Source organism: Panulirus ornatus, chromosome 12 (assembly GCF_036320965.1).
Source record: "Panulirus ornatus isolate Po-2019 chromosome 12, ASM3632096v1, whole genome shotgun sequence".
In the NCBI taxonomy this organism is placed as follows: Eukaryota; Metazoa; Arthropoda; class Malacostraca; order Decapoda; family Palinuridae; genus Panulirus; species Panulirus ornatus.
In genome coordinates this window covers 32,442,665-32,461,831 of record NC_092235.1, presented here as the reverse complement: position 1 = coordinate 32,461,831, position 19,167 = coordinate 32,442,665, and positions in this window count along the sequence as shown.

Below are 19,167 nucleotides of genomic sequence, written 5' to 3'. Positions count from 1 at the left end.
TGAAATTTAATGATATTCTCTCACCCCAACTCTCATTTGTCCTCTTTTTCACCTCTTGCACCTTTCTCTTGACCTCCTGCCTCTTTATTTTACACCTCTCCCACTCATTTGCATTTTTTCCCTGCAATAATCGTCCAAATGCCTCTCTCTTCTCTTTCACTAATAATCTTACTTCTTCATTCCACCTCTCACTACCTTTTCTAATCAACCCACCTCCCAAGCTTCTCATGCCACAAGCATCTTTTGCGCAAGCCATCACTGATTCCCTAAATACATCCCATTCCTTCCCAATCCCCTTACCTCCTTTGTTCTCACCTTTTTCCATTCTGTACTCAGTCTCTCCTGGTACTTCTCACACAAGTCTCCTTCCCAAGCTCACTTACTCTCACCACTCTCTTCACCCCAACATTCTCTCTTCTTTTCTGAAAACCCCCTCAAATCTTCACCTTCGCTTCCACAAGATAATGATCAGACATCCCTCCAGTTGCACCTCTCAGCACATTAACACCCAAAAGTCTCTCTTTTGTGCGTCTATCAATTAACACGTAATCCAGTAGCGCTCTCTGGCCATCTCTCCTACTTACATACGTATACTTATGTATATCTCGCTTTTTATACCAGATATTCCCAATCATCAGTCCTTTTTCAGCACATAAATCTGCAAGCTCTTCACCATTTCCATTTACAACACTGAACACTCCATGTATACCAATTATTCCCTCAACTGCCACATTACTCACCTTTGCATTCAAATCACCCATCACTATAACCCGGTCTTGTGCATCAAAACCACTAACACACTCATTCAGCTGCTCCCAAAACACTTGCCTCTCACGATCTTTCTTCTCACGCCCAGGTGCATATGCACCAATAATCACCCTTCTCTCTCCATCAACTTTCAGTTTTACCCATATCAATCTAGAATTTACTTTCTTACACTCTATCACATACTCCCAGAACTCCTGCTTCAGGAGTAGTGCTACTCCTTCCCTTGTTCTTGTCCTCTCACTAACCCCTGACTTTACTCCAAAGACATTCCCAAACCACTCTTCCCCTTTACCCTTTAGCTTCGTTTCACTCAGAGCCAAAGCATCCAGGTTCCTTTCCTCAAACATACTACCTATCTCTCCTTTTTTCTCATCTTGGTTACATCCACACACATTTAGACACCCCAATCTGAGCCTTCGAGGAGGATGAGCACTCCTCGCGTGACCCCTTCTTCTGTTTCCCCTTTTAGAAAGTTAAAATACAAGGAGGGGAGGGTTTCTGGCCCCCCGCTCCGTCCCCTTTAGTCGCCTTCTACGACACGTGAGGAATGCTCGGGAAGTATTCTTAATCCCCTATCCCCAGGGATATATATATATATATATATATATATATATATATATATATATATATATATATATATATATATATATATATATATATATATATATATATATATATATATATATATATATATATATATATATAAATATATATATATATATATATATATATATATATATATATATATATATATATATATATATATATATATATATATATATATATATATATATATATATATATATATATATATATATATATATATATATTATATATATATATATATATATATATATATATATATATATATATATATATATATATATATATATATATATATATATATATATATATATATATATATATATATATATATATATATATATATATATATATATATATATATATATATATATATATACATATATATATATATATATATATATATATATATATATATATATATATATATATATATATATATATATATATATATATATATATATATATATATATATATATATATATATATATATATATATATATATATATATGTGTGTGTGTGATTTTTTAATCATAGTTTGTCGCTGTCTCCCGCGTTAGTGTGTTAGTGCAAGGAATCAGAAGAGGAATGGCCCAACCCACCCACAAACACATCTATATACTTAAATGCCCACACAAACAAATATACATACCTATACGTTTCAACGTATATATACATATACATACACAGACATACATATATACACATGTACATGTTCATACTTGTTGCTTACATCTATTCCCGCCGCCGCCCAACCACACATGAAATGGTACCTCCCTCCTCCTGCTGGCGAGCGTGGAACTGCTGGGAAAAGACAACAAAGTGCACATTCGTTCACTCTCACTCTCTAGCTGTCATGTGTAATGCACCGAAACCACGGTTTGCTTTCCATATCCAGGCCCCACAATACTTCCCATGGTTTATCCCAGTCGCTTCACATGCCCTGATTCAATCCATTAACAGCAGGTCGACCCGGTATACCACATCGTTCTAATTCACCCTACTCCTTGCACGCCTTTCACCCTTCTGCATGTTCAGGCCCCGATCGCTCAAAATCTTTTTCACTCCATCCTTCTACCTACATTTTGGTCTCCCACGTCTCCTCGTTCCCTCCATCTCTGACAAATATATTTTCTTAGGCAATCTTTCCTCGCTCATTCTCTCCATGTGTGCAATCCATTTCAAGATACCCTCTTCTGCTCTCTCAACCACACTATTTTTATTACCACACATCCCTCTTACCCTTTCATTTTCTACTCGAATAAATCACTTCTGTTTCCATGGCTCCATCTGCTACCAAATCCACTCCCAGATATCTAAAACACTTCACTTCCTCCAGTTTTTCTCCATTCAAACTTACCTCCCATTTAACGTGTGCCTCAATCCTAATGAATCTATTAACCTTGCTCTTATTCACATTTACTCTCAACTTTCTCGTCTCGCACATTTTACCAAAATTAGTCACCTGCCTCTGCAGTTTCTCACCCGAATCAGCCACCAGCGGTGTCTCATCAGCGAACAACAACTGACTCACTTCCCAAGCTCTCTCATCCACAACAGACTGCATACTTGCCCCTCTCTCTGGGAAACTCTTGCATGCACCTCCCTAACCATTTCATCCATAAAAAGATTAAACAGCCATGAAGACATCACGCTCCTATGCCGCAAACCGACATTCATTAGGAACCGGTCACTTTCCTCTCTTCCTACTCAAACACATTCCTTACATCCTGGTAAAAACTTTTTACTTCTAGCAACATACCTCCCATACCATATACTCCTAAATCCTTCCACAAAGTATCTCTATCAACTCTATCATATGCCTTCTCCAGATCCATAAATGCTACAGACAAATGCATCTGTTTTTCTAAGGATTTCTCACATACATTCTTCAAGGGAAACACCTGATCCACACATCATCTACCACTTCGGACACCAAACTGCTCTTCCCCAATCTGATCCTCTTTACCCTCTCAGTCAATACTCTCCAATATGATTTCCCATGGAATACTCATCAGATTAATGCCACTGTAATATGAACACTCACCTTTATCCCCTCTGCCTCTGTACAATTACACTACACATGCATTCCGCCAATCCTCTGGCACTTTACCATGATCCATACATACACTGAATATCCTTATCAACTAATCAACAATCAAAGCAAACGTGCTGATTCAGGGCTAACAAAACGTAGATTCATCTACACTTTGCGCATACATTCTATACCTTTCCTCACAGTATCCATACTTTCCCTCAAAGTATTCATGCCTTTTCTCACAGTATTCATACCTACCCTCACAGTATTCATACCTTTCCTTACAGTATTCATACCTTTCCCCATAGTATCCATATCATCCCTCAGAGTTTTCATAACTTTCCTCACAGTATTCATCTTTAGAGTATCCATACCTTTCCTCACAGTACCCATAATTTCCCTAAGAGTATTCAAACCTTTACTCACAGTATCCATACCTTCGCTCACAGTATCTAAACCTTCCCTCACAGTATCCATACATTCCCTCACAGTATCAATACCTTCCCTCAGGCTATCCATAACTCCCATCAAATTATCGAAAACTTTTCTCATAGTATAGTTACCTTTCTTCACATTATCCATACCTTCCCACACAGTATTCATACCTTTCCTCACAGTATCCATAACTTCCTTCACAGTATTCAAACCTTTCCTCTCATTATCCATTCCTTCCCTCAGAGAAATCATATCTTTCCTCACAGTATCCGTACCTTCTCTCAGAGTATTCATATCTTTCCAAAAAGTATCCATACCTTCCGTCAGAGTACTCATACCTTTCCTCACAGTATCCATACCTTCCCTCAGAGTATTCATACCTTTCCTCACATTTCTCATACCTTCGATCACAGTATCTATACCTTTCCTCACAGTATCCATACCTTCCCTCAAACTATCCATAACTTCCCTCAGAATATCCATATATCCATTCATTCCCTCTGATTATTCATATCTTTCCTAACAGTATCCATACCTTCCCTCACAGTATTCATACTTTTTTCTCGCAGTATCCATACCTTTCCTTAGAGTATTCTTTTCTTTCCGCATAGTATCCAATCCTTCCCTCAGAGTATGCATACCTTTCATCACAGTATCCATACCTTCCCTCAGAGTATTCATACCTTTCCTGACATTATCCATAAATTTCCCCAGAGTATTCATACCTTTCCTCATAGTATCCATACCTTCCCTAAGAGTATTCATACTTTTCCTCACAGCATGCATACCTTCACTCAGAGTATTCATACCTTTCCTCACAGTATCCATACCTTACCTCAAAGTATTCATACCTTTCCTCTCAGTATTGCTCCCTTCCCACAACATATTCATACCTTTCCTCACAGTATCTATACCTTCCCTCAGAGTATTCATACCTTTCCTCACAGTATCCACACTTCCCTCACAGTATGCATACCTTTCCTCACAGTCTCCATATTTTCCCTGTGAGTGTTCAAACCTTCCCTCACAGTATCCGTTCCTTTCCTCACGGTATCTATACCTTCCCTCACAGTATTCAAACCTTCCCTCACATTATCCATATGTTTCCTCACAGAACCCATCACTTCCCTCACAGTATCAATACCTTCCTTCGTAGTATCCATACCTTCCCTTACTGTATTCATACTTTCCCTCAGAGTATCCATAACTTTTTCACAATATTTATACTCTCACACAGTATTCATATCTTTCCTCACAGTATCCATACCTTCCCTCAGAGTATTCATACCTTTCTTGGAGTATCCATACCTTCCCTCAGAGTATTCATACTTTTCTTCACAGTATCCACATCTTCCATCAGGATATTCATACCTTCCCTCAGAGTATTCATATCTTTCCTCACAATATCCATATCTTCCTTCAGAGTATTCATGCCTTTGCTTACAGTATCCATACCTTCTCCCAGAGTTTTCATATTTTTTCTCACAGTATCCATACCTTCCCTCAGAGCATTCATACCTTTACTCAGGGTATCCATACCTTCCCTCACAGTATCCATACTTTTCCTGACAGTATCCATACCTTTCCTCACAGTAACTATATCTTCCCACACAGTATCTATACCTTTCCTCACTGTATCCATACCTTCCCTTAGAGTATTCATACTTTTCCTCACAGTATTCATACCTTTTCTCATATTATTCATACTTTCCCTCACATTATTCATATCTTCCCTCACAGTATCCATACTTTCCCTCACTGTATCCATACCTTCCCTCACAGAATCTATTCATCTTCTCACAGTATCCATACCTTCCCTCACATTATCACACTTTACGTCACAGTATCCATACTTTTTTTCACAGTATCCCTACCTTACCCCACAGTATTCATACCTTTCCTCACTGAATCCCTATCTTCCCTCAGAGTATTCATACCTTTCCTCACAGTATCCATACCTTCCCTCAGAGTATTTATACTTCTCATCACAGGATCCATAACTTCCCTTAAAGTATTCTTTCCATTACTCACAGTATCCATACCTTCCCTTAGAGTTTCCATACCTTTCCTCACAGTATGCATAGCTTCCCTCAGAGTATTCATAACTTTCCTCACAGTATCCATACCTTCCCTCACTGTATGCATACGTTCCCTCAGAGTATTCATAACTTTCCTCACAGTGTCCACACCTTCCATCAGAGTATTCATCCCTTTCCTTACGGTATCGATTCCTTCCCTTAAAGTATTCTCACCTTTCCTCTAAGTCTTCATAACTTCCCACACAATATTCATACCTTTCTTCACTGTATCTGTACCTTCCCTCAGAGTTTTCATTCCTTTCCTAACAGTATTTATAAGTTCCCTCACAGTATCCATACTTTCCTCACAGTATTCATACCATCCCTCAGAGTATTCATACCTTTCCTCATAGTATCCATACATTCCATCAGGAAATTCATACCTTTCCTCACTGTATCCGTACCTTTTCTCAGAGTGTTCATACCTTTTCTCATAGTATTCATACCTTCCCTCACAGTATACATACCTTTCCTCACAGTACTCATACCTTCCCTCACAGCTTTCATTCCTTTCCTCACAGTATTCATACCTTTCCTCACAGTATCCATACCTCTCCTCACACTATCCAAACCTTCCCTAAGAGTATTCATACCTTTTCTCAGAGTATTCATACATTTCCTCACAGTGTCCATACCTTCCCTTAACAGTATCCATACCTTCCCTTACTGTATCCGTACCTTTCCTCACAGAATTCATACCTTCACTCGCAGTATACATACCATCTCTGGCAGTATCCATGCTTTTCCTCAGAGTATCCATAACTTCACTCACAGTATCCATAACTTCTCTCACAGTATCCATACCTTCCGTCACAGTATCCATGCCTTCCAACACGGTATTCATACCTTTCCTCAGTATCCATGCTTTCCCTCAGAGTATTTATAGCTTTCCTTACAGTATCCATACCTTTCCTCAGAGTATTCATACCTTTCTTCACAGTATCCATAACTTCCCTTAGCGTATTCATACCTTTCCTCACAGTATCCATACCTTCCCTCAGAGTATTCATACATTTCCTCACAGTATCCATACCTTTCTTCAGAGTATTCATACCTTTCCTCACAGTATCCATACATTCCCTCAGTGTATTCATACCTTTCCTCACAGTATCCATACATTCCCTCAGAGTATCCATACCTTCCCAGACAGTGTTCATACCTTTCCTCTCAGTATCCATACATTCCATCAGAAAATTCTTACCTTTCTTCACTGTATCCATAGCTTCCCTAAGAGTATTCATACCTTTCCTCATAGTATTCATACCTTCCCTCACAGTTTACATACCTTTCCTCACAGTATTCATACCTTCCCTCAGAGTATTCATACCTTTCCTCACAGTATTCATTCCTTTCCTCACAGTATCCATACCTCTCCTCACATTATCCATACCTTCCCTAAAAGTATTCATACCTTTCTTCAGAGTATTCATACCTTCCCTCACAGTATCCATATCTTTCCTTAACAGTATCTATACCTTACCTCACTGTATCCATACCTTTCCTAACAGTATGCATACTTTCACTCACAGTATCCTTACCATCTCTTACAGTATCCATACCTTTCCTCAAAATGTACATACCTTCTCTCACAGTATCCATACCTTTCGTCACAGCATCCATACCTCCCAACACAGTATTCACACCTTTCCTCACAGTATCCATGCCTTCCCTCAGAGTATTCATAGCTTTCCTAACAGTATCCATACCTTTACTCAGAGTATTCATTCCTCTCTTCACAATATCCATAACTTCCCTTAGCTTACTCATACCTTTCCTCACAGTATCAATACCTTCCCTCAGAGTATTCACACATTTCCTAACAGTATCCATACCTTTCATCAGAGTATTCATACCTTTCCTCACAGTATCTATACCTTCCCTCAGAGTTTTCATACCTTTCCTCCCAGTATTCCTACCTTCTCTCACAGTATTCATACCTTTCTTCACAGTATTCATACCTTTCTTCACAGTATCAGTACTTTCCTACAGAGTATTTATGCCTTTCCTCACAGTATCCATAACTTCCCTCAGAAAATGCATACCTCTCCTCAAAGTATTCATACCTTCCCTCACATTATATATACCTTTCCTCACAATATTCATATCTTTTTTAGAGCATTCATACCTTTTCTCACAGTATTCATATCTTCCCTCACAGTATCCCTTCACTGTATCCATAGCTTCCCTCAGAGTATTCATGCCTTTCCTCACAGTATTCATATCTTCCCTCACAGTATCCATACCCTCCCTCACAGTATCTATACCATCCCTCACAGCAGCCACTTCTTTCCTCACAGTATTCATACCTTCCCTCACAGTATCCATACCTACACTCACAGTATCCATACCTTCCCTCACAGTATCCATACCTTTCTTCGCACTATCCATATCTTCCCACTCAGTATTCATACCTTTCCTCACAGTATGTTTACCTTCCCTCAGAGTATTCAAACCTCTCCTCACAGTTTTCATTCCTTCCCTCAGAGTATTCATACCTTTTCTCACGGTATCCATACCTTCCTTCAGATATTCATACCTTTCTTCACTGTATTCATAAGTTCCCTCTCAGTATCCTTACCTTTCCTCACAGTATCCATACCTTTCCTCAGAGTATCCATACCTTCCCTCACAGTATCCATATCTTCCCTCACAGTACCCATACCTTCCCTCACAGTATCAATACCTACCCTCAGAGTATTCATACCTTCCCTCACATTATCCATTCCTTCCCTCTGAGTATTCATACCTTTCTTCCCAGTATCCATACCTTCCCTCACAGTATTCATACCTTTCTTCACAGTATCCATACATTTCCACACAGTATTCATGCCTTTCCTCACAGTATCCATGTCTTCCCTCAGAGTATTCATACCTTTCCTCACAGTATTCATACCTTCCCTCACATTATAGAAACCTCTCCTCACAATATTCATATCTTTTTTAGAGCATTCATACCTTTTCTCACAGTATTCATACCTTCCATCACTGTATCCTTACCTTTCTTCACAGTATACATACCTTCCCTAAGAGAATTTATACCTTTCCTCACAGTATTCATATCTTCCCTCAAAGTATCCCTACCTTCCCTGACAGTATCCATACCTTCCCTCACAGCAGCCACATCTTTCCTCACATTATTCATACCTTCCCTCACAGTATCCTTACCTTCCCTCACAGTATCCATACCTTCACTCAGTGTCCATACCTTCCCTCACAGTATCCATACCTTTCTTTGCACTATCCATATCTTCCCACTTAGTATTCATACATTTCCTCACAGTATCAATACCTACCCTCAAAGTATTCATACCTTCCCTCACATTATCCATTCCTTCCCTCTGAGTATTCATACCTTTCCTCACAGTATCCATACCTTCTCTCAGAGTATTCATACCTTTCCTTACAGTTTTCATTCCTTCCCTTACAGTATTCATACCTTTCCTCACACTATCACATACCCTGTACCTTCCCTCAGAGTTTTCATTCCTTTCCTAACAGTATCTATAAGTTCCCTCACAGTATCCATACTTTCCTCACAGTATTCATACCATCCCTCAGAGTATTCATACCTTTCCTCATAGTATCCATACATTCCATCAGGAAATTCATACCTTTCCTCACTGTATCCGTACCTTTTCTCAGAGTGTTCATACCTTTTCTCATAGTATTCATACCTTCCCTCACAGTATACATACCTTTCCTCACAGTACTCATACCTTCCCTCACAGTATTCATTCCTTTCCTCACAGTAATCATACCTTTCCTCACAGTATCCATACCTCTCCTCACACTATCCATACCTTCCCTAAGAGTATTCATACCTTTTCTCAGAGTATTCATACATTTCCTCACAGTGTCCATACCTTCCCTTAACAGTATCCATACCTTCCCTTACTGTATCCGTACCTTTCCTCAAAGTATTCATACCTTCACTCGTAGTATACATACCATCTCTGGCAGTATCCATACTTTTCCTCAGAGTATCCATAACTTTACTCACAGTATCCATAACTTCTCTCACAGTATCCATACCTTCCGTCACAGTATCCATGCCTTCCAACACGGTATTCATACCTTTCCTCAGTATCCATGCTTTCCCTCAGAGTATTTATAGCTTTCCTTACAGTATCCATACCTTTCCTCAGAGTATTCATACCTTTCTTCACAGTATCCATAACTTCCCTTAGCGTATTCATACCTTTCCTCACAGTATCCATACCTTCCCTCAGAGTATTCATACATTTCCTCACAGTATCCATACCTTTCTTCAGAGTATTCATCCCTTTCCTCACAGTATCCATACATTCCCTCAGAGTATTCATACCTTTCCTCACAGTATCCATACATTCCCTCAGAGTATCCATACCTTCCCAGACAGTGTTCATACCTTTCCTCTCAGTATCCATACATTCCATCAGAAAATTCTTACCTTTCTTCACTGTATCCATAGCTTCCCTCAGAGTATTCATACCTTTCCTCATAGTATTCATACCTTCCCTCACAGTTTACATACCTTTCCTCACAGTATTCATACCTTCCCTCAGAGTATTCATACCTTTCCTCACAGTATTCATTCCTTTCCTCACAGTATCCATACCTCTCCTCACATTATCCATACCTTCCCTAAAAGTATTCATACCTTTCTTCAGAGTATTCATACCTTCCCTCACAGTATCCATATCTTTCCTTAACAGTATCTATACCTTACCTCACTGTATCCATACCTTTCCTAACAGTATGCATACTTTCACTCACAGTATCCTTACCATCTCTTACAGTATCCATACCTTTCCTCAAAATGTACATACCTTCTCTCACAGTATCCATACCTTTCGTCACAGCATCCATACCTCCCAACACAGTATTCACACCTTTCCTCACAGTATCCATGCCTTCCCTCAGAGTATTCATAGCTTTCCTAACAGTATCCATACCTTTACTCAGAGTATTCATTCCTCTCTTCACAATATCCATAACTTCCCTTAGCTTACTCATACCTTTCCTCACAGTATCCATACCTTCCCTCAGAGTATTCACACATTTCCTCACAGTATCCATACCTTTCATCAAAATATACATACCTTCTCTCACAGTGTCCATACCTTTCGTCACAGCATCCATACCTCCCAACACAGTATTCACACCTTTCCTCACAGTATCCATGCCTTCCCTCAGAGTATTCATAGCTTTCCTAACAGTATCCATACCTTTACTCAGAGTATTCATTCCTTTCTTCACAATATCCATAACTTCCCTTAGTTTACTCATACCTTTCCTCACAGTATCCATACCTTCCCTCAGAGTATTCACACATTTCCTAACAGTATCCATACCTTTCATCAGAGTATTCATACCTTTCCTCACAGTATCTATACCTTCCCTCAGAGTTTTCATACCTTTCCTCCCAGTATTCCTACCTTCTCTCACAGTATTCATACCTTTCTTCACAGTATTCATACCTTTCTTCACAGTATCAGTACTTTCCTACAGAGTATTTATGCCTTTCCTCACAGTATCCATAACTTCCCTCAGAAAATGCATACCTCTCCTCAAAGTATTCATACCTTCCCTCACATTATATATACCTTTCCTCACAATATTCATATCTTTTTTAGAGCATTCATACCTTTTCTCACAGTATTCATATCTTCCCTCACAGTATCCCTTCACTGTATCCATAGCTTCCCTCAGAGTATTCATGCCTTTCCTCACAGTATTCATATCTTCCCTCACAGTATCCATACCCTCCCTCACAGTATCTATACCATCCCTCACAGCAGCCACATCTTTCCTCACAGTATTCACACCTTCCCTCACAGTATCCTTACCTTCCCTCACAGTATCCATACCTACACTCACAGTATCCATACCTTCCCTCACAGTATCCATACCTTTCTTCGCACTATCCATATCTTCCCACTCAGTATTCATACCTTTCCTCACAGTATGTTTACCTTCCCTCAGAGTATTCAAACCTCTCCTCACAGTTTTCATTCCTTCCCTCAGAGTATTCATACCTTTCCTCACGGTATCCATACCTTCCTTCAGATATTCATACCTTTCTTCACTGTATTCATAAGTTCCCTCTCAGTATCCATACCTTTCCTCACAGTATCCATACCTTTCCTCAGAGTATTCATACCTTCCCTCACAGTATCCATATCTTCCCTCACAGTACCCATACCTTCCCTCACAGTATCAATACCTACCCTCAGAGTATTCATACCTTCCCTCACATTATCCATTCCTTCCCTCTGAGTATTCATACCTTTCTTCCCAGTATCCATACCTTCCCTCACAGTATTCATACCTTTCTTCACAGTATCCATACATTTCCACACAGTATTCATGCCTTTCCTCGCAGTATCCATGTCTTCCCTCAGAGTATTCATACCTTTCCTCACAGTATTCATACCTTCCCTCACATTATAGAAACCTCTCCTCACAATATTCATATCTTTTTTAGAGCATTCATACCTTTTCTCACAGTATTCATACCTTCCATCACTGTATCCATACCTTTCTTCACAGTATACATACCTTCCCTAAGAGAATTTATACCTTTCCTCACAGTATTCATATCTTCCCTCAAAGTATCCCTACCTTCCCTGACAGTATCTATACCTTCCCTCACAGCAGCCACATCTTTCCTCACATTATTCATACCTTCCCTCACAGTATCCTTACCTTCCCTCACAGTATCCATACCTTCACTCAGTGTCCATACCTTCCCTCACAGTATCCATACCTTTCTTTGCACTATCCATATCTTCCCACTTAGTATTCATACATTTCCTCACAGTATCAATACCTACCCTCAAAGTATTCATACCTTCCCTCACATTATCCATTCCTTCCCTCTGAGTATTCATACCTTTCCTCACAGTATCCATACCTTCTCTCAGAGTATTCATACCTTTCCTTACAGTTTTCATTCCTTCCCTTACAGTATTCATACCTTTCCTCACACTATCCATACCTTCCCTCAGATATTCATACCCTTCTTCACTGTATTCATAGGTTCCCTCTCAGTATCCATATCGTTCCTCACAGTATCCATACCTTTCCTCAGAGTATTCATACCTTCCCTCACAGTATCCATATTTTCCCTCACAGTACCCATAACTTTCCTCATAGTATCCATACCTACCCTCAGAGTATTCATACCTTCCCTCACATTATCCATTCCTTTCCTCTGAGTATTCATACCTTTCCTCACAGTATCCATACCTTCCCTAACAGTATTCATACCTTTACTCACAATATCCATGCCTTTCCTCTCACCTTCTTTGCAAGTGAGGGTTCAGAGTCTTGTGACGTCATATGGCAGCCTGTGCCGTCGGATTTTTTGAGTCAGAGTAGGTTGACTTGGTATGTACAGGTTCTCCATTAATTTGGGTTCATTACCTTACTCTGACCCTTCCCGAACTGGACCCTACTAGCCTTGGTCCTAAACGTTACCTGAGAGTTGACCTTTAGTTGTGCTAATCCGCTAGTGAAACTGCCAGAGTTGTCCCCAACTGACCCTACTTCAACTTTCTTTGATAATTCCTCTGCCTGCCAGGCATTGTTGTAATTGCTAGTTCTGGGAACCATAATGGTAGTTGCCAGTACTGGGTACCGTGATAGTGTACTAGCTGCCAGTACTGGTTGAAATGATAGTGGTTCTAGTTCAAAAGCTGGATAACTTTACAATATGTACTTTCCTGTATTCGGCAACATGACAAGGTACAAACTGTCAGTAATGGGTACCATGATAGTGTAATCATTGCAAGTACTGGGTACCATGATAGCTGACAATGTACTAGCAGCTAGTATGGGGTACCATGACAATTTAGTAGCAGCTAGTGCTAGGAACTATGATAGAGAACTAGCTGCCAGTACTGGGTACAGCGATAGTGTGGTAGCTGTCATTACGGGGTACCATGAGAGCAAAATGACTGCCAAAACTTAGAACCATGATAGTGCACTAGCTACTAGTACTGGATACTTTGATAGTGTACTAGATGCCAAAACTGAGAACCATGATAGTGTAACAGCTGCCAAAACTGAGAACCATGATAGTGTAACAGCTGCCATTACTGGGTACCAAATTTGTGTAATAGTTCCTATTACTGGGTACCATGACAGTGCACAAGCTACCAGTAATGGGCACCATGATATTATACTAGTTGCCTGTACTGGGTGTCATTATAATGCACTAGTTACAGCATTTGGTACAATGATGGCGCACCAGCTTCCAGTGTTGTGTACTATGATAGTGTAGTAATTGCCAGTTGTGGGTACCATGATAGCGTTCTACTTGCCAGTAATGGGTACCTCTTCAGTATACTATCTGTCAATTCTAGGCACCATGATAGTGTATTAGCTGCCATTACTGAGCACTGGTAGTTTACCAGCTATCGCGGTAATAGGTACCATGATAGTTCGCTACCTGCCAGTAGTGGGTACTATGACAGCGCTCTAGTGACCAATAATGTGTACCATTATAGTGTACTAGTTGCCAGTACGGGTTACAATGATACCGTCCAAGCTTCCAGGGCTGGGTACCAAGATAGTGTAGTAGTTGCTAGTACTAGATTCCTTTACTGTGAACTAGCCACCAGTTCTGGGTACCATAATAGTGTACTAACTTCCAGTACTTCATACTATGATACTGCATTAGTTAATAGTACTGCATACCATGACAATGTATTAGCTGCCAGTACTGCTGGGTAGCATGATGATAAACTAGCTGGAAGATAGAGCACTGGCTTCCAGTGCTGGGTACCATAATAGAGTTGTAGTTGTCAGAATTCGATACCATGATTGTGTAGTACCTGTCATTATTACTTACTGTGATAGTGCAATAGCTGCCAGGCCTGGGAGCCATGACAGTGTACTGGCTTCCAGTACTGGGTACCAGAATAGTGAATTAAATACAAGATATAAGAACCATGATAGTATACTAGCTGCTATTACTGGTACTGAGGTAGTGTAACAACTGCTAGTATCGGGTATCATGACAGCGTACTAGCTGCCAGTAATGGGTACCATGATATTCCACTAGTTGCCTATACTGGGTACCAATATAGTGCGCTGGCTACCAGTACTGGATACCATGATGATACACTAGCTTTCAGTAATGGATAACACGATAGTGTAGTAGTTGCTGTTACTGGGAATCATGACATTGTTCTAGTGGTTAGTTCTGGGTACCATGATAAAGTACTAGCAGCCAGTTCTTGGTACCATGAAAATATCAAAGCTGCCATGTGTTGGAATCATTATAGAGTACTAGCAACTTGTACTGGGTGCAATAATGATGTAATTGTTGCCAGTACTGGACACTATGATAATCAAATAGCTGCTAGAACTTAGTAACATGATAATGCAGCTGCCAGTGCTGGATACCACGAGAGTCTTGTAGCTGCAAGTACTGGATACCATGAGTGTTATAGCTGCCAATACTGGATACCATAAGAGTGTTGTAGCTGCCAGTACTGGATACCATGAGTGTTATAGCAGCCAAAACTGGATACCATAAGAGTGTTGTAGCTGCCAATACTGAATACCATAAGAGTGTTGTAGCTGCTAGTACTGGATACCATGAGAGCATTGTAGCTGCCAGTACTGGATACCATAAGAGTGATGTAGCTCCTAGTATTTGATACCATGAGTGTTATAGCTGCCAGAACTGGATACCATGAGAGAGGTGGAGCTGCCAATACTGAATACCAAGAAAGAGTTGTAGCTGCCAGTCCTGGATACCATGAGAGTGTTGTAGTTGCCAGTACTGGATACCATGAGAGGGTTGTACCTGCCAGAACTGGATACCATGGGTGTGTTGTAGCTGCAAGTTCTAGATACCATGAACGCGTTCTAGCTGCCAGTACTGGATACCATGAGAGTGTTGTAGCTGCCAGTTCTGGATACCATGAGTGTTATAGCTGACAATACTGGATACCATAAGAGTGTTGTAGCTGCCAGTACATGATACCATGAGAGTGTTGTAGCTGCCAGTACTGCATACCATGAGTGTGTTGTAGCTGATAGTTCTGGATACCATGAGAGCGTTGTAGCTGCCAGTATTAGATAACATGAGAGTGTTGTAGCTGCCAGTACTGGATACCATGAATGTGTTGTAGCTGCTAGTTCTGGATACCATGAGAGCGTTGTAGCTGCCAGTACTAGTTACCATGACAGTGTTGTAGCTGCCAGTGTTTGATACCATGAGTGTTATAGCAGACAATAATGGATACCATAAGAGAATTGTAGCTGCCAGTACATGATACCATGAGAGTGTTGTAACTGCCAATACTGAAATACCATGAAAGCATTGTAACTGCCAGTCCTAGATACCATGAGAGTGTTGTAGCTGCCAGTACTGGATACCGTGAGAGTGTTGTAGCTGCCACTACTGGATGCCAAGAATGTGTTGTAGCTGTTAGTTCTGGATACCATGAGAGCGTTGTAGCTGCCAGTAATGATACCATGACAGCGTTGTAGTTGCCAGTACTGGATACCAAGAGAGCGTTGTACCTGCAAGTACTGGATACCATGAGTGTTATAGATGCCAATACTGGATACCATAAGAGTGTTGTAGCTGCTAGTACTGGATGCCATGAGTGTTATAGCTGCCAATACTGGATACCATAAAGAGTGTTGTAGCTGCCAATACTTAATACCATGAGAGTGTTGTAGCTGCCAGTACTGGATACCATGAAAGCGTTGCAGCTGCCAATACTGAATACCATGAAAGCGTTGTAGCTGCCAGTCCTCGACACCATGAGAGTGTTGTAGCTGCCAGTACTGGATACCATGAGTGTGTTGTAGCTGCTAGTTCTGGATACCATGAGAGCGTTGTAGCTGCCCGTACTTGATACCAAGAAAGTGTTGTAGTTGCCAGTACTGGATACCAAAACACCGTTGTAGCTGCCACTTCTGGTTACCATGAGTGTTATAGCTGCCAATACTGGATGCCATAAGTGTTGTAGCTGCTAGTACTGGATACCATGAGTGTTATAGCTGCCAATACTAGATACCATAAGAGTGTTGTAGCTGCCAATACTGAACACCATGAGAGTGTTGTAGCTGCCAGTACTGGATACCATGAAAGCGTTGTAGCTGCCAGTACTGAATACCATGAAAGTGTTATATCTGCCAGTCCTGGATACCATGAGAGTACTGTAGCTGCCAGTACTGGATACCATAAGTGTGTTGTAGCTGCTAGCTCTGGATACCATGAGAGCGTTGTAGCTGCCAATACTGAATACCATGAGAGTGTTGTAGCCGCCAGTAATTGATACCATGAGTGTTATAGCTGCCAAAACTGGATACCATAAGAGTGTTGTAGCTGCCAGTACTGGATATCATGAGTGTTATTGCAGCCAATACTTGATACCATGAGAGTGTTGTAGCTGCTAGTTCTGGTTACCATGAGAAGGTTGTAGCTGCCAGAACCGGATACCATGAGAGTGTTGTAGCTGCCAGTACTTGATACCATGAGAGTGTTGTAGCTGCCAGTACTGGATACCAAGAGACCGTTGTAGCTACCAGTACTGGATACCATGAATGTTATAGCTGCGAGTACTGGATGCCATGAATGTGTTGTAGCTGGTAGTTCTGGAAACCATGACAGTGTTGTAGCTGCCAGTAATGGATACCATGAGAGCGTGGTAGCTGCCAGTACTTGATACCATGAGAGTGTTGTAGCTGACAGTACTGGATAACGTGAATGTGGTGTAGCTGCCAGTTGTGGATACCATGAGGGCGTTGTAGCTGCCAGTACTTGATACCATGACAGTGTTGTAGCTGCCGGTACTAGATACAGAGAGAGCGTTGTAGTTGTGAGTACTGGATACCATGAGTGTTATAGTTGCCAATACTGGATACCATAAGAGTGTTGTAGCTGCTGGTAATGGATACCATGAGTGTTATAGCTACCAATACTGGATACCATAAGAGTGCTGTAGCTGATCACCATGAGAGTGTTGTAGCTGCCAATACTGAATACCATGAAAGCGTTATATCTGCCAGTCCTGGATACCATGAGAGTATTGTAGCTGCCAGTACTGGATACCATGAGTGTGTTGTAGCTGCTAGTTCTGGATACCATGAGAGCGTTGTAGCTGAAAATACTAAATACCATGAGAGTGTTGTAGCCTCCAGTACTTGATACCATGAGTGTTATAGCTGCCAAAACTGGATACCATAAGAGTGTTGCAGCTGCCAGTACTGGATACCAAGAGACCGTTGTAGCTACCAGTACTGGATACCATGAATGTTATAGCTGCGAGTACTGGATGCCATGAATGTGTTGTAGCTGCTAGTTCTGGAAACCATGACAGCGTTGTAGCTGCCAGTAATGGATACCATGAGAGCATGGTAGCTGCCAGTACTTGATATCATGAGAGTGTTGTAGCTGACAGTACTGGATAACGTGAATGTGGTGTACATGCCAGTTCTGGATACCATGAGGGCGTTGTAGCTGCCAGTACTTGATACCATAACAGTGTTGTAGCTGCCGGTACTGGATACCGAGAGAGCGTTGTAGTTGCGAGTACTGGATACCATAAGTGTTATAGTTGCCAATACTGGATACCATAAGAGTGTTGTAGCTGCTGGTAATGGATACCATGAGTGTTATAGCTACCAATACTGGATACCATAAGAGTGCTGTAGCTGCCAATACTTAATACAATGAGAGTGTTGCAGCTTCCAGTACTGGATATCATGAAAGCGTTGTAGCTGTCAATACTGAATAGCATGAAGGTGATGTAGCTGCCAGTCCTGGATACCATGAGAGAGTTGTAGCTGCCAGTACTGGATACCATGAGTGTGTTGTAGCTGCTAGTTCTGGATACCAAGAGAGATTTGTAGCTGCCCGTACTTGATTCCAAGAGAGTGTTCTAGCTGCCAGTACTGGATACCAAAAGAGCGTTGTAGCTGCCAGTACTGGATACCATGAGTTATTATATCTGCCAATGCTGGATACCATAAGAGTGTTGTAGCTGCTAGAACTGGATATCATGAGTGTTATAGCTGCCAACAGTGGATACCATAAGAGTGTTGTAGCTGCCAATACTGAACACCATGAGAGTGTTCTAGCTGCCAGTACTGGATATCATAAAAGCGTTGTATCTGCCAATAATGAATACCATGAAAGCGTTGTAGCTAGCAGTCCTGGATACCATGAGAGTATTGTAGCTGCCAGTACTGGATACAATGAGTGTGTTGTAGCTGCTAGTTCTGGATACCATGAG